Source organism: Phalangium opilio, unplaced genomic scaffold (assembly GCF_054372755.1).
Source record: "Phalangium opilio isolate 3A_F unplaced genomic scaffold, DU_Popi_V2 ptg000032l_1, whole genome shotgun sequence".
Taxonomy (NCBI): domain Eukaryota; kingdom Metazoa; phylum Arthropoda; class Arachnida; order Opiliones; family Phalangiidae; genus Phalangium; species Phalangium opilio.
In genome coordinates, this window is record NW_028324159.1 from 596,256 (window position 1) to 618,752 (window position 22,497).

The 22,497-nt window shown below is 34.4% G+C and overlaps 2 long non-coding RNA genes across 3 annotated transcripts; both read left to right on the plus strand.

The window, feature by feature from the left end:
* Nucleotides 1-10,581: 10,581 nt before the first annotated feature.
* On the plus strand, nucleotides 10,582-13,063 carry LOC149684713 (uncharacterized). Of its 2 annotated transcripts, XR_016383975.1 has the most exons (3): nucleotides 10,582-11,549; nucleotides 12,454-12,529; nucleotides 12,616-13,063. It is a non-coding gene; the product is annotated as an uncharacterized LOC149684713 (long non-coding RNA). The 2 variants fall into 2 exon arrangements; XR_016383976.1 differs by lacking the exons at nucleotides 12,454-12,529; nucleotides 12,616-13,063 and adding an exon at nucleotides 11,632-11,677.
* Nucleotides 13,064-21,505: 8,442 nt separating this feature from the next.
* On the plus strand, nucleotides 21,506-22,204 carry LOC149684714 (uncharacterized). Its single transcript, XR_016384052.1, has 3 exons — nucleotides 21,506-21,876; nucleotides 21,941-22,090; nucleotides 22,168-22,204. It is a non-coding gene; the product is annotated as an uncharacterized LOC149684714 (long non-coding RNA).
* Nucleotides 22,205-22,497: the final 293 nt, after the last annotated feature.

The following is a 22,497-nucleotide window of genomic DNA, read 5'->3' on the forward strand; positions in this document are numbered from 1 at the left end:
TCGGAAGCTGAGCACAATCCCTGAACACCTTCATGCGACGCTCTCCTATACATGTTCAAAAATGAGCACATGTTCGACTTAAAATGTGTTTATTTTCCAATTTGTTCAAGACGACTTTGTTTCGGTTTTGAAGGTATTTTAAGTGTTCAGCATATGAACATGTTAAGTACCTCTCTCATTCTACAGTCCAAGAGGGATATGTACGGGAATTTCTCACTGGTCGTTAATAATTAATAGGTATTACTGTACTGAGTTATAAGTTATATTAATAGTAAAAGGATAATTAAGTATTGAAATATATTTATCACGTAATGGTTACTTAAAACTTACCCACAAAAAGGATTAAAGGATTACACCTTTAATCTTCTGATGGGCCAAGGCTTAAAAAACCTGCCCAAACTTACGGGCTGTTACTTTAGCAGCAGTAAAGGTTGCAGACTACTTTTAGGGAATATTGAAATTTCCCAAACATAAGTAAAAGGAATTGCAAAAAGCTTCGTGGGAGAGTTCGTCTCATGGTCGGCGTTTTGCTAAGAAACGTTTTCAAGGCATATGTTAATTAAATTCACATTCCAAATACATATTATTTATAAATATGCTTACCAGGTTTTTAGTCTAAATGATACATTCATATTCATTGCAGAAGCGTCGCTAGGGTTTGAAATTTGGGGGTGAGAAATCTGTACAAATTTTTTATATATTGCTACAGAACTTTAGGTGGCTAAGAGCGATTTTTGGTAGGGTTTACTGATCATTTTGAGAGGTCTAAGTTTGAAATTTGGGGGCGACTATAAAATCCCCCCTACAAAAAAGGCCTAGCGACGCCACTGGTTCATTGATTTTGATTAATTACGTTTCGCCCCCCTAAACTCCGACTGAGCGATAATGTGAAATACCCAATCAATGAGCCTCATTTTGCTCTACAAGAATTAAGAGCAATTTTAATTTGCTCCATACTTTATCAAGTGCAAATTAATTTTTAATTGGCGGGGCCGAAATAACGTTTCGCCCCCCCAAACTCCGACTGAGCGATAATGTGAAATATCTAATCAATGAGCCTCATTTTGCTCTACAAGAATTAAGAGCAATTTTAATTTGCTCCATACTTTATCAAGTGCAAATTAACTTTTAATTTGCGGGGCCGAAATTACGTTTCGCCCCCCAAACTCCGACTGAGTTTTTATCATATTTCGCTCATTTTCCTCTTGACCCTCTCTTTAAAGGTAGAATGAAATAATCATAGCACCATTTCATAAATTGTTTTGTTTTTTACACTAACACAAAAATCATGAAATGGCAAGTCTTATTTAAATTGAGGGTTTCATGGACAACTTAGTGTTGTTTAAATTATTTGTCTATTTAAAATAAAATATGTTTAGTTAAAATCGGTTCAAAACTCTCAGAGATATAATTTTTTTAAATAGGCCTAATTAAAAACATTGGTTCATCCATGAACCGATTTTAATTTCTAAACTTGCATCAATTATTATATTTTCCGCATCTACGCACTATGAAATAGCATAAGTGTGATACTTTGGAATTTAAATATGAACTAAACTTACAATATATTTGTATGATCATTTCATTCTCTCATTAAGTGAAAATTATAGTTTTACAACAAAATAAAATAATAAAAACTACAGCTAGGAACAGATCAACAGACTGACAACAGAGCTACTTCTAAAGTAAAATCGTCCCCCGAAGAAATACAGGTGTGAAAAACGGAAAATTTCCCGGGATTTCTTAAGAGCGCGCATGTAACAGTAAACACCTTTTCAAAAGCGCTTTTGCCCAAACGGGCTTTTACTCCGCCTTTCCTTAAACCGGCTTTCAAGCTTCCATATAACCAGGCTCTATTAAATTCTAGGCTATAGGTATGGCTCTTTTGTATTTAAAAATAAAATGAAATATAAAGTGGACGAAGGGGCGTGCTAAAATCTGACAACTCTTTACTCTATGAAAGGTGATTGACGGGTCATGAAAAATTAAAGTGGGGTACATTCTTGTGAACTTTCCATGGTTGTTATTAGCTACAAGTTAAACCTAAAATCATTGTTACACATGGCCGTGGAAAGAATGGATGAATATAAAGCAGGTGACATCTAGGCCTAAGCTAACAGCGCGGACACCCAAACCGTCTTGTAACTAGTGAATGTGAATGAAAACCACAAATATTCTGGTATCTAATTCGGATATCCATGATTTTGGATATCTATTAAATTCTGGTGTTCCAACTCTTACACATTGACCACTATTTAACCCAATGGCTGTTTTGTACACTTTCTTCATGGGTGTTGACAAGCGGGATTTCTTGTTTTACATGCCGGGAGGAATATGATTCAGCAAGGGAGGGATGTTACTTGTATTCTCAGAAATGCGTGCTATTTGTTATTTAGGCCTAGTTGAAAATGTTTCCCATTATAGAGCCATTTTAAAACGGACGTTGGTATACTAAGGTGTGAAAATAATTTATCTTATGTGATAAACAAATTTTCTATAATATGGTTGGGAAAAAGCCTGCGAGCGGGAAAGAAATTAGTGTTGTAATTAAGGCGCTCTCCGAGCACAAGAATGAAATTTTTCATGTCGGTAGTGGAAAAGTGACTGGAAAATCATCACCAATCTGGCTAAAAATCTCTAATGAATTGCATCAACTAAAAATGGGTCTCGCGCTATATTCAATTGTGTCTAAAAACTATTACGATTGTTGGAAAAGGCTTGGTTTTCAAGGAAAAGTCGCGGAAGAGGTCGATGAGGTTTCGTCGGATCCATCTGACCAAGAAAGCTCAAGCGATGATGCTGATTTCATCCAACATGAATCATTTCCCCAATCAAGTTGTCTGCAATTCACAATGACACTAACTAACCAAGAGTACGCAAGAATGGCTCCCCAAAAAACCATTTATAGATGTGGAGCGAAGTAAGTCTCAGCGAGAGTACCTGGTTTTCCCAAAAGGTAAGTTAATTGTCAACAAAACTACAAGTGCCACGAGTCATTTAGTATTAGCTCAAAGCGCCGAACCTTGTAAAATGGTCAGAACTCATAAATTTTTGAGATATCCTCTATAAGTATAGAGGCAAAGATCCTCCTTTTTGAGATAAGGCACGTGCAGAAATTTGCACGCGAGCTTCAACTTTGATAATGAATTTTCGATCGTGCGCATTACTGACAATGTTGCGGTTATTATTTTCCACAAACTTTTGCATAAATGAACGTTGTTTAGTAAAAATGTACGTCAATATAATTTTCACTCGGCACTGTTTTTAAGCCTAAAAATCGGTTGAAGAATTAAGCTGTTGTTAACCTCTTGAATTCTAAATAATGTTATAAAACCAACGGTTTAGCAAAGTGGCGTTATCCTCGGGCTTTGCCAAACATCAACAATGTCCCGTTAAACATTGGCATTTTAAGATGGTTAAATTTGATTCGAGAAAGCGTTGTAATGAGAAAGCGCCGTGTTGAAAAAGCGTTGTTGTAAGAAACCGCGGTTTTGATGACAAACGCTGATTATTAAAAAAGGCTATTTTGGCTAGCGCTATATGAGAGGTATTATATTGACAATCGCTGTTATGAAAACCGGCTGTTTTGACACACGCTGAAATTGGAATCGCTGTTTTAATAACCGCTGACCTACCCACAAACCAGCTCAAAAAGGTCCAATCTGGATATGGAAGCTTCCCCGATTTTCGAAATAATTTTGACACTATTATCTCCCAATATTTTCATAACACCATTCTTTCACAAAGAATTGGAAAATATTGTATTTTTAAGTGAGGGAAGGCAGGGGTATTCCGTCGCTGAAGTCAGCGCTTTTTCTTCTATTCTTAACAATAAGGAGTAAACATTCTTTTAATTAGTTTCGCCAGAAAAGCGCATGGCAAAAAGTCAGCTTTTAAGCTAGTTCTCACTTGGCTAATTTTAGCCATTTTTCGCAGGCGAATAAGGTATTTTTGCGAGAAAATGCGCGCGAGCTAGAACAAGTCCCTGCCGAGTGGTCGGACATTAGCCAAAATCCCGCACAGTTTGGTCGAAATCTCAAAATCTCAACAATGTTCCATGGGAAATTAACATTGAAATCTTAAAATCTCTCCTAATATAGATTAAAATGCCAAAACCTCTCCCATTATTTCAAAATCCCGTACAAACGGTATCTCCGCCTGCGACGTCGCCAAGCGAGTGATGCTATGATCCGAAGCTAAGTGCTGCCGCGTTGCGAAATTTTATTTGTATGAGAACTAGCTTCTATTTTTAAGATTCCCCCCCCCTAGTTTGAAAGAGATCTTTTTTACAAGCTGGTGTTAAAAAAATTCAACGCCGAAAAAAGTATTTGACAATCTAAGAATATTTTTTAAATATAAAAAAATGCTGTTTAGTTTATACGCCCCCTATTTGTGAAAGACCTTTTTTACGCACTTTTATCATTCTTTATTTGAATTTCAAAGGTAGTACTTCATAATTCAATCTTCTGTAATAAATTTCTTCGGAAAATAATATTTCAAACGTTACAGAGTCTTGCAAGGGGATTGCTTTTGCGGATCTTTGTGAGTATTTAACTGAATAATAAAATGGAGGAAGATAATAATTTGAGTAAAGAGGAAATCAGAAAACGAAAGGCAAGGGAAAGAATGAGGGCAAAAAGGTCAGATCCCGAATTTAGGAAACGCGAAAATGAAAGGAGAAGAGCGTTAGCCGCGGAAAAAAAGTCTCTTTTGGGAACAGGTTCTAGCACACAAAATGTAAGTCCTACCGCGAGGCCAGTTGGCCATGATCGTAAGAAAGATAATGCATTAAATAAATGTTCTATTGAAAGTACTGTAGGCGTAGGCATATCTATTAATAAGGAACCCAATAATGTACAAAATGTTAATGCTAATATTAGTGAAATCATCGAGAGCGATGAACAAGTGCCTTGTAGGTCCCATGTTAATGCTAATATTAGTGAAATCATCGAAAGCGATGAACAAGTACCTTGTACGTCCCATGGTAATGTCTATCCGTTAGAGAGATTAAGAATCCTGAGACAAAATGAAGAATTCAGTAAGAGGGAGTCGCTAACTAAAGGGAAAAAGCGAGAGAATGAGTCAAATTGTGAAATTGAAAATCAGGGTGGAATATTTACCAAGAAATTAAAAAGGGTTGATGAATGGTATAGATCAAGCGAACGTGTAAGAAATCAGTTAAGTAAGGCTACTGAACGCCAAGATCCAAAGTATAGGGAAAGTGAACGAGATAGAAACCAAGCGGCTAAGGCGGCTAAACGCCAAGATCCCGAATTTAGAGAAAAAGAACGTGATAGAAACCAAGCGGCTAAGGCGCCTAAACGCCAAGATCCCGAGTTTAGAGACACTGAACGTGATAGAAACCAGGCGGCTAAGGCGGCTAAACGCCAAGATCCCGAGTATAGAGACACTGAACGTGATAGAAGCCAGGCGGCTAAGGCGGCAAAACGCCAAGATCCCGAGTATAGAGACACTGAACGTGATAGAAACAAGGCGGCTAAGGCGGCTAAACGCCAAGATCCCGAGTATAGAGACACTGAACGTGATAGAAACCAAGCGGGTATGGCGGCTAAACGCCAAGATCCCGAGTATAGAGACACTGAACGTGATAGAAACCAGGCGGCTAAGGCGGCTAAACGCCAAGATCCCGAGTATAGAGACACTGAACGTGATAGAAACCAGGCGGCTAAGGCGGCTAAACGCCAAGATCCCGAGTATAGAGACACTGAACGTGATAGAAACCAGGCGGCTAAGGCGGCTAAACGCCAAGATCCCGAGTATAGAGACACTGAACGTGATAGAAACCAGGCGGCTAAGGCTGCCAGGCGTGAAGATATAGGTTTTAGTTGGTCTGAACGTTCTAGAAATAGATCTTCAGCCGCAGATAGGCGAGCAAACCCTTCGCTTATAGAGCAGACCTATTTTGATAGCATAAAAGATGGCCCAACGTGGCCGTGTGAAGGATGTTCAAATCTTTTTTTTAAGTCATCTGGCACCATTGTAAAGTCCATAGATTTTTTGTCAGTCCCTGGTATTGAACACAGAGAGTTGAATGAGGAAATATTTTTGTGTAGTACTTGTAATAAAACCGTTAAGAGAAAGCAAATTCCAAAATTATCAAGGGAAAATGGATTTGTGTTTCCTGAAATACCTGCGCAATTAAGTAACTTAAGTAATTTAGAAGAAAGAATGATATCACCACGAATACCATTCATGCAAATAAGAAGGTTAGGGTGTGACCAACAACGTGGTATTAAAGGAAATGTGGTTAACGTCCCTATAAATGTAGAGTCCACCGTTTCGGTTTTACCCAGGTTACCTCAAGACACAGATACTATTCAAATTGAGTTTATGAGAAGAATGCAGTATAACACACCCTATTTGTACGAAACTGTGAGACCCAAAGTCATTTTAGAGGCCCTTAACGTTCTGGCAAAAACGCCTTTGTATGTTAAACATGGAATTACCGTTAAGAGTGACATATTAGACCCCATTCCTGAAGAACTTGAATTTATTGTTGACGAAAATGACAGTCAGGTAAATCAAGTTGATGTATCAGGAGATAATCCAGTAGCGCCAATAAACGCAGAGAATGATAGCGATGATATGTGGAATGAACCCAACGAAAGTAGTTCGTTAACAGTTGGGAATCAAGACACATTATTAGTTTCTTTAAGTAATTTTTTGCCAAGTAATACCATGCATGTGAAGTTTGCTCCTGGTGAAGGTCAAACCCCAATGTCTTTACTCTTTGACGAGGATGCGGAAGAATTGTCATTCCCGAGCATTTACGTGGGTCAAAAAATGAACCTTAAGGTTAAGGGAAGTTTTGGTGATATTTTTAAATGGGAGCTTCGTAATATTGATAGACGCTGTGCTAAAAATCCTTCGAAATTGTTTTACTCTTTTGTCAAATTGGAAACCTTGAAAGTTAGTCAATCTATACAGGTTTGCATGAGGAAAACTAAAAGAACAGATGGGTCGAATTATACTGCTGGACATTTAGCTTCTGCAGGTTCTCTTGATGCTTTAATTAAGCAGGGTGAGGGTTTTAGAAAGACTACAGAGCTCGCCTTCTTATTGGCAACACAGACAAAAGGAATTGATGGGTATGATTAGACAGCTTGGTACGGCTACCTTTTTCATAACGTTTTCGGCTGCCGAAAGTAAATGGCCTGAGCTACTGAATATTTTGAGACTAACCTCTGGGCAGGAGAGTTTACCTAACGATGATATTAACAATTTAAGTTTTTCTGAAAGGGCAAAACTGATTCAGGATGATCCTGTTACTTGCGCTAGATATTTTGACCACCGTTTTCGGGCTTTGCTTAAGGCGTTACAGAAATTAGGTCCTCTTGGCGTTATAGAAGACTATTATTTTAGAGTTGAAATACAGCAAAGAGGTTCGCCCCACCAACATGGTTTGATTTGGATAAAAGATGCTCCAAAACTTAAAAATGATCTCTCAAATGTTAAGGAAGTAGAGGAATTTATTGATAATGTTATTTCTTGTGCTGCTGAGCACAATGACGAACATTTAGATTTGTTAACACGATTACAAATTCACAAACACACAACGACTTGTAGAAAGAAGGTCGAAAATAATTCCGTTTGTCGTTTTGGAATCCCGTTTCCACCTATGCCCAGAACCATAATTTACGACAGCCTGGTAGCGTACAGGAAGAACTCAGATGTAAGGCAAGGTCAAAGAGATTGTATGAGATATTGCAATCGAAAGAAAAAGAGTTTTGGGTAGATAGTTTTGAGGAGTTGCTAGCTAAGTTGGGTTGGTCAGAAGTGGAATATATTTCTGCCGTTACTTATGACCTCAAAAGGAAAACAGTTTTGTTGAAAAGACACCCTAAAGATACTAGAGTTAATCCTTACAATCCGTGCGCTTCGCGTCTTTGGCAGGCGAATATGGACATTCAATTCGTTCTTGATGCTTACGCACTGGTTATGTATATTGTATCATAAATAGGAAAGTCTCAAAGAGGGATGTCTTTGCTTCTGCGCGAAGCTTCTAAACAGGCAAAAAATGATAAATGTTCAGTAAAACAGAAGTTGAAACTAATTGCTAATCAGTTCTTGAATGCCCACGAGGTAAGCGCTCAGGAAGCGGCTTACTGTGGTTTACAAATTCCTGTGTCCAGGTGCAGTCGCGCCTGTGTTTTTATAAACACCAATGCCCCTGAAAATCGTGTACACATTCTTAAGAGTCAATCTGAACTTGAAGAACTACCAGCAGACAGTAATGATGTTTTTGCCTCTGGGATGCTAGAACATTATGTTCAAAGGCCAGAGGAACTAGAGGCAATAACGTTAGCTCAATTTGGTGCCTGGTACGAATATTCCAAAGCCCGTAGAGTGACTAAAGCCGCCCACGATCATGTTGATGAGGGAGAGAGCAATGAAGTTGAAGCTTGAGGTAAATGGCTGAAACTTAAAGATGAATCGGGGTTTATTAGGAAACGTGGCCGTGCTAAAATTATTAGGTACAGAAGTATCAATTTAGAAAAAGATCCCGATAACTTTTATCGTGAACAATTAATGTTGTTTAAGCCTTGGCGCGAAGAAAGTAATGATATTTTGACAAAGGATATGAAATCAGAATATGAGCTTTGTCGCGAAACTATGAATGAAGTTAGGAAAGAATTTCACAATGAAATTGACGAAGAAGCCGTAGAACAGGCTGTAGCTGATTTTGAAAATGGAGAAATTCAAGTGAATGGTACTAATATCCAGCCTAAATTAGAACATAGAAATGAAGTTGATAGATCTTTAGCTATGGATGATTCCGATTTTTTAATTAATACGATTCAAGAACCTGTAGGAAATATTAATAGAGAAATTATTGATGGCAATGCCGAAAATACTGTTGCTCCGTCAATTACCTTAATTAATGACTCTGAGTACAACGCTCTTCTTAGAAAATTGAATTCAAAACAAAGAGAGATATATTACCATGTTTTGTATCATGTAAAAAGCAAAGAAACTCCGTTGCGCCTCTTTTTTACAGGGGGCGCTGGTGTGGGGAAAAGTCTTTTGATTAGTGCTATATTTGAATCTGCGTCAAGGTTTTACAACAAACAACCTGGGAGTAATCCATCGCAAGCGAAAGTAATCCGTTGCGCACCTACTGGCAAGGCTGCCTTTAACATACCCTAGTAGCACTGCCGACGTAGGGCCTACATGGTCGGCTTTGTGTGTTACCGACGAATTGGTAAAAAGTCACTAATAAGTCGGGAGAGTAATAGTTTGAAAGTCGAAATGTCCGCCTGGAGGGACGACGGCCCGCCGGTTTTCCTACTGTTTTGAGGCTACTATAAAACGACTGTTGGCCGACTATGTGTCGGCGTCATTATGCCTACCTACTTTTATGCGATGAAATTAAAAGTTAGCAAGCCTATAACTAATCATTTTCGACCACAAAAATCTCGTTTAAACATTCTAACGACCCAGCCGCGTCAGAGATACTGGAAAGGCTAACTTGCTTTCGCACTAGCAGCGCCCTCTTCGATGATGACGTGCATGGCGTTACCTTAGTTACGCCAATAGAACAGAGGCCTGTCACCTGACCCGAGAAATTACAGGAGGGAAAATTCAAAGTAGAAAATCAGATGTGTTTTCTTGCTTTGCAGTTTTTTGTAACGTTATGTTTCTAGTGTTGCCAAAAATATAGTATTATCAACTTCTGCTTGTGGGTCGAAATATAGTATAAGTTAAATATATAACAAAAACAATTTGGTTGCGATATGCGGAATAGTAAAAGTCAAAAAAACCGTCCCACGGAAAAAGAAGGCCTATACAACAACTTCGTTTTTCATTTTACTCTTTTAAAACGTGACCATACCGACTAGCGGGTAGGAGTTGGTAATCAATTGGCAAAAATGGGTTACATGTTTAGGACGGTAGGCAAGCCTACTTCAAACCACCACCGTTCCAACTGTCGGATATATGTCGGTTACTAAACGGCCTAAGAATAGCTTAGCTTTTAATTTTACTCTTCTTAAACGTCACAATACCGACTAGCGCGAGAGTGTCGGTAATCAATTGGCAAAAAATAAGTTGGAATTTTCAAGACGGTAGGCAAGCCTACTTTAAACCATCGCAGTTCCAACTGTCAGATAGATGTCGGCATTGCCAACTAAAAGAAGTAGTCGGCTTCATGAGTCGGAAAAGTGTCAGAATAAGCATGGTACAGCCGACTGGACCGTAAACCGACTATTCGACCTTTAACCGACTGTTATGCGGAAGGCTTGTGCTACTGGGGTAGGTGGGGCAACTTTGCACAGTACTTTTAGTTTACCCGTTAGCCAATTTGGTGGAAATATATCGAGATTGGAAAGTGAAACACTTCATAAATGCAGGTTACTCTATGGTCAAGTAAAACTAGTAATAATTGACGAAATTTCAATGGTTGAAGCGAAAGTGTTTAATCGGGTAAACGCTAGGTTACAAGAGATTATGGGTTGTCCTGATTATTTTGGTGGTGTGTCTGTCGTTCTCGTTGGAGACTTTAACCAATTGAGACCAGTTTGCGATAATTTCGCATTTCAAGGTCAAAGTGAGAAAGATAATCCCAAAGAACTTGGAACATATAGCCCCCTAGAATTACACATCCACGCTCGAATTTTTCAATTTCCAAGCCCACTTTTTTTTTAACGATAACTTTATCATTCGTTGGTAACGCCATCTATAATGCTTGAGACGAAATAATTATCTGTCGTCTGCTTTGCTGAAGCTGAATTTTTCTCATTTGCTTTAATTGCTTATGAATTTGGGCGCATAGACGCGGTAATGAAAATGTTTTTAAATATTGTTTTGATATTATTTATTGTGAAAAGTAGGCCTATAATATTAAATATGTTTTGATGCAATTGTAGGCCTATACTTAGCTGTTGTCCTTAAAATAATATCAATTTGGTAAGCTTTTTTCTAACAGCTTCCATTTTCATTTTTTCATTAAAAATACGAATAACTTTGGGAACTAGAAAGTTCAGATAATGTTTTCATCCAATTTCTTGGGAAAAATGTTTTCACGCATCAGACACCTTTTTACGAGGGATTAAATTTTGAGAGCAATTGTTTTAGAAGCAGTACCACCATCATTTTCAAGGTTTTGCATCCGCAGGCTTTTTTTGGTGAGATCAAGAATTTTCACTACGCTCTCCGAAGGATATATTAAACTACCATGATCTCTAACAATTAATCCTCTGGTCGACTTGGTCGTAATGCAGTAGTCGTGAAAGCTCTTTCATTGATTGCATTTGAGGACTTTGTGCAGTTTCCGTACACAAATCCAGCCAAAATAGTGTCTCTCAATAGGTTTGACCCATCAAAATATAAATGTCCTCTGTTAGCTTTGAGAAAATTTGGTGACACAGTATTATCACGAGCCAAGACATTTGCACAACCAGAACCCTCAACCAGAAAGGCGTTCTTATAAGCTGCTTTAAATTTTAAAATCGTGGGATTGTTGTTTCATCCACCTTTTTGTCTTACTACTCCGAAAAAATATGGTTTTGAGACAGTTTGTACGTTGGAAGGTAATTGTTGTTTTGATTAAAACAATATATTAGTAGATATCAACAGATTTTGATGACCCTAAACTATCGCTTTTTTTGCTAGCCCGACTATGTTTCCTATAATTAATGATTAAAAGTTTGAAAACACAGTTGGAGTTTCTCAAAAAGTTCTTTAATAAAATATAATTCCATCTCTTAGGCGTGGGTTTGTGGGTACACGCAAAAGTAATGTAGAATAGCGGTTTTTCCCAAGTGACAAAAAACTTTATTTTGGTGACTTTCCGATAGTCAGATATTTGAAAATGATTGCTAACAGGGTTGCCACAGTACCTGGAAAACCTGGAAAAGTCAGGGAATTTAAAATAGGGTTGAAAAGTCAGGGAAATTGATTTAAGTTAGTAAAATTTCTGGGGATAAGTCTATATTGAAAGAGTAATGAAAGTTTTCTCCTCATCCTCTATTCTTAACACAAGCGAACTCTTGAGCAATCCTTAAAAATGCTGTCTAGAATTGCTTTTATGTAAAAAAACCTCTTAGACTGTTAGATAGTTAAAATGTTTCTTAATGATTTTAAGGTAACAAATACATGGGAAAACTTTATGTAGAGGGTTTATTTAATTAAAAGCACTGAAAACGTGCTGCAAAAATTTACGTTTTCGGCCTAAAAAGGTCAGGGAAAATCTAAGAAAAATGTCAGGGAAAACCTGGAAAATCAGGGAATTTGGTTCTGAAATTGAAAATTCTGTGGCAACCCTGTACAAATCGCGGTATTTTTCCCAGGAGACCAATTTGATTTTCCAATGGCATTGAGCCATTTTACTAACAAACTGGACTGATCACCGGATATCTTTATTTGAGTTGCAGTTAGTAATAAAAATAATGTAAAATTGTGGAACAATTTTCGCGCTTTGCTTACTTATGATAGGAGGACTGTTCCCATCTGGAACTCCATTCCTACCGAAGTAGGTGGCCAGCCCACTCTCTATTTAAACTCAAAATACGTAAGTTCCTAAAACTTTAACTCGGATGGAGGGAAAGAAATCCACCAATCCCTATCTCTTTAACCACCTTTTTACTATATTATCAGTGTATAAGTTCAAGTTGGAGCTGTAAGGCTTCACAGCCCTAGCTCGTCAATTGAATGGAGCAAAAAAATAAACATTTTTATTTCTCCGTGTATTTTTACATTCCTCAATTGAACATTTTTTGCCCATTTTATACTCGCACATTTTGAAATTAGCGCAAGAAAGTGTTTTTCTCAATAATAAATCGTTTTTATTATGTTATTAAACGTTTAAAAACTATATTTAAACATGTAGTGTATTAAACTAAAAGCACTTTGAAATCGCGCTATTTCCCGCCAAAAAGTTTGAAAATGTTTCATTTTCGCGCAAAAAATAAAATATAGAAATTCTAGTTATGCGCCACACACATAGATGGCGCTACCGACGAATGATAAAGTATACTTGTTGAAAAAACCGGGCGCGCGAAGCGTAGATTTGATGTGTAATTCTAGGGGCTTATATGTTCCAAGTTCTTTGGATAATCCTTACGCGTCGTTAATTGGTAACCCAATATGGGAGCAATTTGAATTTGCCGAACTTGAGGAAATTATGAGACAGAGAGATGGTAAAATATTTGCTGAAGCTTTAAATAGAATGGCTGTGGGAAGTATGACTCAAAATGATATTGATTTCTTTAGTAGTCTGGAGGTAACGCCTGAGCGTGTACCCCCAAAAGAAGCGATACATCTTTTCGCCACTAACGCGGAAGTAAACCAATTCAATCAAAATAAGCTTTTAAACATGAATACGGAAAAGGCTGTTTCGGTTTCAGTTGATGTTGTCAATGGTGATCTTAGTAGTGAAGTTAAAAATAACGTACAGTCGCGGAAATAAGTTTCGGATCATTTTCAATCGACGATAATTTCATGATGGATCGTCGTATCGCAAAATTTTTGACATTATTAGTTAAGTGTGAATGTCAAGAATAGGTCAACACCTTATTTTTGAAAATCAGAAAATTATTGCGCTCGTGACTACTAAAAAACCAAAAAATCACTTTTCGACCAATTAAAATCTTCGCGTCACGTGACATTTTTTAGATGCATCACATAGCTCGCGTCATTTGGAAACGAACCCTTTTTGAAATTTTAAAATCGGTCCAGCCGTTCAAAAGTTATGGCGTAAAATGTGACTGGATTTTGGTCACAAATTAAGCCTAACGTCCAAAAGATTGTTTAAGAAAAGCCAATGAAGCCAAAGGCGGGTAATGTTATTTCAATAGAAAAAGGAAAACACCAAAAAATTGCTTTTCAAAAATATTATAAAATTGAGTAATTTAAATAAAAATTGAATAATTAAAATTAAAACTCATTGAATCAAATTAAAATTGATTAAATCAAATTAAAATTGATTAAATCAAATTAAAATTGATTAAATCAAATTAAAATTGATTAAATCAAATTGAAATTGACTAAATCAAATTAAAATTGACTAAATCCAATTAAAATTGACTAAATCCAATTAAAATTGACTAAATCAAATTAAAATTGATTAAATCAAATTAAAATTGATTAAATCAAATTAAAATTGATTAAATCAAATTAAAATTGATTAAATCAAATTAAAATTGATTAAATCAAATTAAAATTGATTAAATCAAATTAAAATTGATTAAATCAAATTAAAAATGACTAAATCAAATTAAAATTGAGTAAATCAAATTAAATATGACTAAATCAAATTAAAATTGAGTAAATCAAATTAAAATTGACTAAATCCAATTAAAATTGATTAAATCAAACTAAAATTGATTAAATCAAATTAAATATGACTAAATCCAATTAAAATTGAGTAAATCAAATTAAAATTTACTAAAACCAATTAAAATTGACTAAATCAAATTAAAATTGATTAAATCAAATTAAAATTGATTAAATCAAATTAAATTGATTAAATCAAATTAAAATTGACTAAATCGACTAAATCAAATTAAAATTGACTAATTCAAATTAAAATTGATTAAATAAAATTAAAATTGACTAAATCAAATTAAAATTTATTAAATCAAGTTAAAATTGATTAAATAAAATTAAAATTGATTCATTCAAATTAAAATAGATTAAATAAAATTAAAATTGACCCATTCAAACTAAATTTGACTCATTGAAATTAAATTTCATGAACTTGAATTAAAATGAATTAATTCCAGTTAAATTTGAATAATTAAAATTAAAATTGATTAATTAAAATTAAAATTTGATTAATTATAATTAAAATTGACTAATTCCTATTAAAATTGACAAATTAAAATTGACTCATTCAAATTATTTTTGATGAACTTCAATTAAAATTGATTAAATCGAGTTAACATTTCCCTCCTCAATGAGAAAGCCAAAAAAAGAGAGGACCCTCTGTTACTATGGGAAAAACCGAACTGCGCTTATAATAGAAAAGGAGTTCGAAACTTTAAAAAAAAAACAAGCTGGATTTTTCTGCATGCGACACTCTGAAGGGGGTGTTTTGCGACACTCTGAGCTGCACAACACTCACATGAGAGTAAAAATTTACTTTTAGATCCTTGTTAAAAAGGTGTTAAACTGCACCTCTGTTGCACCATTCTATTCTTATCTTTTTAAATAAGTGTTTTTAAACCCTTTCATTGGTGTAAATGAACACACCTGTAATGCTGTCAAATTTGAACCCATATAATCTACTTTTAAAGGTGTTAAAGCACACCCCATATTCTTAGAGTGTAGGGTTAATTAAATTCAAATATATCATAGTTTAATTTCTTGAAAACTTTGTTTACCGAAAATTTATCTAAGGCACTCTTTTCCAAATCGTGTCTTTAAGCCTGAAATTTTTAATATTTTTTACATCAACCACCAACTCATTTTGTCCGCTTATCATTTATTTTGACTAAGGCTACAAAGACGGTTTTATGCATATCTGTGTCTTCAGTCTTATTTCTTACTGTAAAAACTTGGGGTCTAAAAATGGTCTTTCATGGTTTAAAGTAGGACATCATACAAGTAATAGTGTATTATAGTTTGAAAATGGTTTCATTAAAAATATATCATAAACGGTTTGTTCATAAAAATCGAGTAAACCAACAATGCTCTGGCATTGGAAATAAAACCGGGCGGTTCCCATTCAACCGAATCTCAATGGACAGAATCGCATTCGACAGAAAATGTTTGGCTAGAATTTCAAATCTAGCCCAATGGCTATATTCCCGATGGACCGAAATCCCAATCGTCCGAATATGCCCTAAAAATACATCAATATAACTTGAAACACGATAGCCGTCAGCGATTCGGTGGTGTAGTTTTTTAATATTAAAATTAAATGTTTCGTGATACTAATTAAAACGCTCACTTTCATTCCTTTCAAGGCAAGAGATATTTTGAATTAATAAACAAATTGTGGTTAAAATGAAGTATAATCTTAATGGTAGTTCCATCAATTTTTAAGTTTTAAATTAAAATTTTAATATTTTGGTTTCGGGTAGGTTAGGTTCGGTTCGGTTCGGTTAGGTTATTTTCCTATTAATTAGCTACCACCTTTTCCAAAACATTCTCCTACTAATTTGCTACCACCTTTTCCAAAATATTCTCCTAATTAATCGTTGCCACCTTTTCCAAAACAATGGTTCCAATAATTAGTTGCCACCTTTCCAAAATGTTCTCCTTATAGTTAGCTGTCACCTTTTCCTAAATATTTTCCTAATAATTAGCTGCCACCTTTTCCAAAATATTCTACGATTAATTAGCTGCCACCTTTTCCAAAATATTCTCCGATTAATTAGCTGCCACCTTTTCCAAAATATTCTACTATTAATTAGCTGCCACCTTTTCCAAAATATTATCCTAATAGTTAGCTGCCACCTTTTCCAAAATATTCTCCTATTAATTAGCTGCCACCTTTTCCAAAATATTCTCCTATTAATTAGCTGCCACCTTTTCCAAAATATTCTCCTATTAATTAGCTGCCACCTTTTCCAAAATATTCTCCTACTAATTAGCTGCCACCTTTTCCAAAATATTATCCTTATAGTTAGCTGTCACCTTTTCCAAAATATTCTCCTTATAGTTAGCTGTCACCTTTTCCAAAATATTATCCTTATAGTTAGCTGTCACCTTTTCCAAAATATTCTCCTTATAGTTAGCTGTCACCTTTTCCAAAATATTCTCATATTAATTAGCTGCCAGCTTTTCCAAAATATTCTCCTATTAATTAGCTGATAACATGATAAATATGACTTAAAATTATAAAAAATATACAATTCCCTTTAAAAAGTAAATTTTCGGGGATCTGAAAGTATTTGGTTCTTCTAAACTAAATAGGTGCTTAATATTTTACAGAATGTTCGCTTATGGTGCTCAATTTCTTTGACCATTATTTTATTATAAGTCAAAGAAATTGTTTGCTTGCAAAGATGCAATCTTTGCACTCCCGGGAATTAAACTCATTTTAGTTCCATCGGGTGTATATGCGCATGCATTCTTGTCCCAATGGACCGAATCCGAAACCCTGGGAAGTGCGGGTTTTCGCTCCAGTGGGACTGTCCCATTGGACCGAATCCGCCAAAAGTGCGGGTTTTTCGGTTTATTGGGACTGGTTTCGGCCGAATGCGATTCGGTCCAATGCGGCAGAGCCACTGAAACCAGGCAACCAGCCTTTCATATTTTCAAAGGATTCTTGCGTCGAAATGAGAGACTAATGGACATGAAATAGCCACTCCAGAAAATGACGTGAAACCTTCAGCAATAAGCCTATTTCACATTACACATGCCGTGCAAGAAAAACCTATCCGATTTTACGTCGAATACAAATTTAAGGCAAAGCACAAATTTTTGTAAAAAATAAATAGTCATAATTATAGCTCATACTCACATTAGTATAGTATTTGTTTCGGATAAATAGTCGAATTGCAATACATTTTAACTATTAATAATGAATTTTTACAATTAATAATGAATTTTAATTATTGTTAATGAACTTTAATTATTGTTAATGAACTTTAATTATTGTCAATGAACTTTAATTATTGTTAAAGAACTTTAATTATTGTTAAAGAACTTTAATTATTGTAAATGAACTTTAATTATTGTAAATGAACTTTAATTATTGTAAATGAACTTTTAAATAATCAATTTCAATTGATCAATTTTTATTTGAATTGATCAATCTAAAATTGAATTTTACTTTAAATTAATCAATTTCAATTTGATTTAATAAATTTTTATTATGATTTATAATATTAAATTTTAATTAATAAAATAAAATTTGATTTAATAGATTTTAATTTTAAACAATAAATTTTAATTTTAATTCTTAAATTTAAATTTCACTGAATTTTAATTTGATTTAGTCAATTTTAATTTGATTTAGTTAATTTTAATTGGATTTAGTCATATTTAATTTGATTTAATCAATTTTAATTTGATTTACTCAATTTTAATTGGATTTAATCAATTTTAATTTTTTTAGTAAATTTTAATTTGATTTAGTCAATTTTAATTTGATTTAGTCAATTTTAATTTGATTTAGTCAATTTTAATTTGATTTAGTCAATTTTAATTTGATTTATTCAATTTTAACTTGATTTATTCAATTTTAACTTGATTTAATCAATTTTAATTTGAATGAGTCAATTTTAATTTGAATGAGTCAATTTTAATTTGAATGAGTCAATTTTAATTTGAGTGAACCGATTTTAATTTGATTTAATCAATTTTAATATGATTTAGTCAATTTTAATATGATTTAGTCAATTTTAATATGATTTAGTCAATTTTAATATGATTTAGTCAATTTTAATTGGATTTACTCAATTTTAATTGGATTTAGTAAATTTTAATTTGATTTAATCAATTTTAATTTGATTTAATCAATTTTAATTTGATTTAGTCAATTTTAATTGGATTTAGTCAATTTCAATTTGATTTAGTCAATTTTAATTTGATTTAATCAATTTTAATTTGATTTAATCAATTTTAATTTGATTTAATCAATTTTAATTTGATTTAGTCAATTTTAATTTAATTTAGTCAATTTTAATTTGATTTAGTCAATTTTAATTTAATTTAGTCAATTTTAATTTGATTTAGTCAATTTTAATTTGATTTAGTCAATTTTAATTTGATTTAGTCAATTTTAATTTGATTTAGTCAATTTTAATTTGATTTAGTCAATTTTAATTTGATTTAGTCAATTTTAATTTGATTTAGTCAATTTTAATTTGATTTAATCAATTTTAATTTGATTTAATCAATTTTAATTTGATTTAGTCAATTTTAATTTGATTTAGTCAATTTTAATTGGATTTAGTCAATTTTAATTTGATTTACTCAATTTTAATTGGATTTAGTCAATTTTAATTGGATTTAGTCAATTTTAATTTGATTTAATCAATTTTAATTTGATTTAATCAATTTTAATTTGATTTAATCAATTTTAATTTGATTTAATCAATTTTAATTTGATTTAGTCAATTTTAATTTGATTTAGTCAATTTTAATTTGATTTAGTCAATTTTAATTTGATTTAGTCAATTTTAATTTGATTTAGTCAATTTTAATTTGATTTAGTCAATTTTAATTTGATTTAGTCAATTTTAATTGGATTTAGTCAATTTTAATTTGATTTAGTCAATTTTAATTGGATTTAGTCAATTTTAATTGGATTTAGTCAATTTTAATTTGATTTAATCAATTTTAATTTGATTTAATCAATTTTAATTTGATTTAATCAATTTTAATTTGATTTAATCAATTTTAATTTGATTCAATGAGTTTTTATTTTAATTATTCAATTTTTATTTAAATTACTCAATTTTATAATATTTTTGAAAAGCAATTTTTTGGTGTTTTCCTTTTTCTATTGAAATAACATTACCCGCCTTTGGCTTCATTGGCTTTTCTTAAACAATCTTTTGGAAGTTAGGCTTAATTTGTGACCAAAATCCAGTCACATTTTACGCCATAACTTTTGAACGGCTGGACCGATTTTAAAATTTCAAAAAGGGTTCGTTTCCAAATGACGCGAGCTATGTGATGCATCTAAAAAATGTCACGTGACGCGAAGATTTTAATTGGTCGAAAAGTGATTTTTTGGTTTTTTAGTAGTCACGAGCGCAATAATTTTCTGATTTTCAAAAATAAGGTGTTGACCTATTCTTGACATTCACACTTAACTAATAATGTCAAAAATTTTGCGATACGACGATCCATCATGAAATTATCGTCGATTGAAAATGATCCGAAACTTATTTCCGCGACTGTACTTTCCCAAGTTGAAAAGTTAGCAACGTCTGATACGTATGGTCTGCCCAAACAATTGACTCTTGCGTGTGGCGCGAGATATATGATGACCAACAATGTTGACACCTCTGACGGACTAACTAATGGCGCGACCGGTTGGTTAAGAAAGATAGAGTACGGCACAAATAGGGTCGGGGATAAAATCCCGTTCAGGGTATGGATGGAGTTTGACGATCCCAAAGTTGGGAAAATGTTGAGGCAAATATGTCATGGTTTATATTTGAATAGTAATATTAACGCTTCGTGGACGCCTGTTGAAAAGGTCATCAAGTCGTTTAATAGAAAATGGAGACAAAATAATGCCTCAGTTTCTAGGAAACAATTGCCTTTGGTTGTTTCTGAGGCCATTACGATACATAAAAGTCAGGGTGATACTTACTCCTCGGTAGTGGTTCATGGTAAGGCTACAAAAAAATTAAAAGAGCGCATTTATATGTGGCTTGTAGTAGAGCGAAAACCGCTTCCGGTTTATATATTGATGGAAAATTTAAAGTTCCTAATTCACCCAAAAACAACCTAGTAGAATTAGAACTTAAGAGGTTGCGAGACACAAAAAGCATCGAACTACCTTTCTTGCATGATCCCGTTTTCATTTTGTACATAACGTGCAGTCTTTAAATGCTCATTTAGAAGATGTTTTGGCAGACAATGTAATAAATGTTATGTTTTGTTGAAACGTGGAAAAAAGAGACGGACGATTTTAGAGTGCTATCATTTAAGGAAGTAGGTGGTATTTACTTGCCAAGTACGGCACGCAGAGTTGCTTTTGGTTCGTCCATATATTTAAGAGACACGCCTGAAAACGAAGTTAAAGAGATAGATACTAGAGTTTTACGAAGCGACATTCCTGTTAGAAATTCTCACGTGGAACGTTGCTGGTTAGATGTTTACATAGAAGGAGAACTTATATCTGTGGTATTGTTGTACAAATCTCCCTTAGGAAGTTTGAGAACCGTGTTTGAGGACTTTAACCCTTCGTTTGACATGAAATATGATTCGTCTATTCCAACAGTTGTGGTTGGAGATTTCAATATTAACTTTTTAAAGAGCCAAACGGCACTGAGAATGTTCTTAGATTCATTTGGAATATCTCTTTTGCCGGGTCTAGAACAAAAGTATTCGACTGACTATCATTGTCAATTGGATTTGGCGTTTGGTAACCAACTTTTTCGAGACCGATACGAAGCATGTTATAGAGAGTCTTATTATTCTTACCACAAGGGTATTTGCATTTTTAAAAGAACATAGTTTGAAATAGAAAAATTTATTTAAAGCAAGGTGGAGCTCCAGTGCGCCCCTTATTGACGACCTTTCTATTGTACATTGGGTTTAGCTTGTTAGGGTAAGCTTCAGGTCCTCCCTTATGCATTAAGTCTCATTGTTACCTACCTACGGCAAGGTAAAATGCTTATGTATATACAAGGTTAGGCATCATGGTAGGGGCGCCTATGGAGCCGCCTGTTGCTTTAAGGGTCTAAACTACGAGAAATAGGCTTGGGACCCTTGGCTAAGAAACCCACATATGGCTTGGGATCCTGTACTAAGAAACCTACTTTAGGCTTGGGATCCTGTACTAAGAAACCTACTTTAAGCTTGGGACCCTGTACTAAGAAACCTACTTTAAGCTTGGGATCCTGTACTAAGAAACCCACTTTAGGCTTGGGATCCTGTACTAAGAGACCCACTTAAGGCTTGGGATCCTTGACTAAGAAACCCACTTAAGGCGGTCATATAAGTTTGGTATTAATCCATTTAAAAATATGGTATATTTTATGAGTAACCTGGAGGATTGGCGTAGTTCATGAGTAGCCTAGAGGATTTGTGTAGTTAATGAATACCCTAGAGGTTATGCGTAGTTCATGAATACCCTAGAGGATATGCGTAGTTCATGAATACCCTAGAGGATATGCGTAGTTCATGAATGCCCTAGAGGATTGGAGTGATTCATGAGTAACCCTACAGCATTGGTTTAGTTCATGGGTAACCATGGAGGACAAGGTCAACGAAATTGTAAACAAGGTATGTAATAGTGATAATTAGTTAATGGGGATAATCGTTGAGGTGATTTATTGTGGTTCTTCAGAAAATACGTCGGCAAATATATCTCAAGGCTTATCCTTAGGCTTAATAAAGGTGAAATACAACTCTGAAAACGTTAAAATGGTTGCGTCAGATGACTGAGATCTGGAGCGGCAACTGTGGGTTCATGTAAAGGCGAACCACTGAACAAAGTGTAAGTGTTGCACCAAGTTTCATAGGTTTGGTGAACAATGGAGCAATTTTGTATAGCGTACTTTAAAAATGTATTAGGTATGGCGAAGCGGAAATGGCTGAATAATCGGCAACAATTCAATAGTCATAGACGAAAATCCCCTTTTTTCGGCAAAACGCCGCCGAGGTGATTTTGAAAATGTTCCTGGCTGCGTTATCTGCCGTTGGTAACACTGCAGCGTCCTCAAAAGTTGGCCAACGCTCAAAGCGGAAGTTGGACTTCGCCGCAATTTATCGAATAGAACTATAGTTCTAGCACCTTCAATGTTATGGGAGCGGCAAGTAGAGCAATACAAGGGCGGGCTGCATAGCGGTCTAGCAGTGGAAATACAGAAAGGAGAAAAACTTAACGCCAAGAGGCAGAGTTTT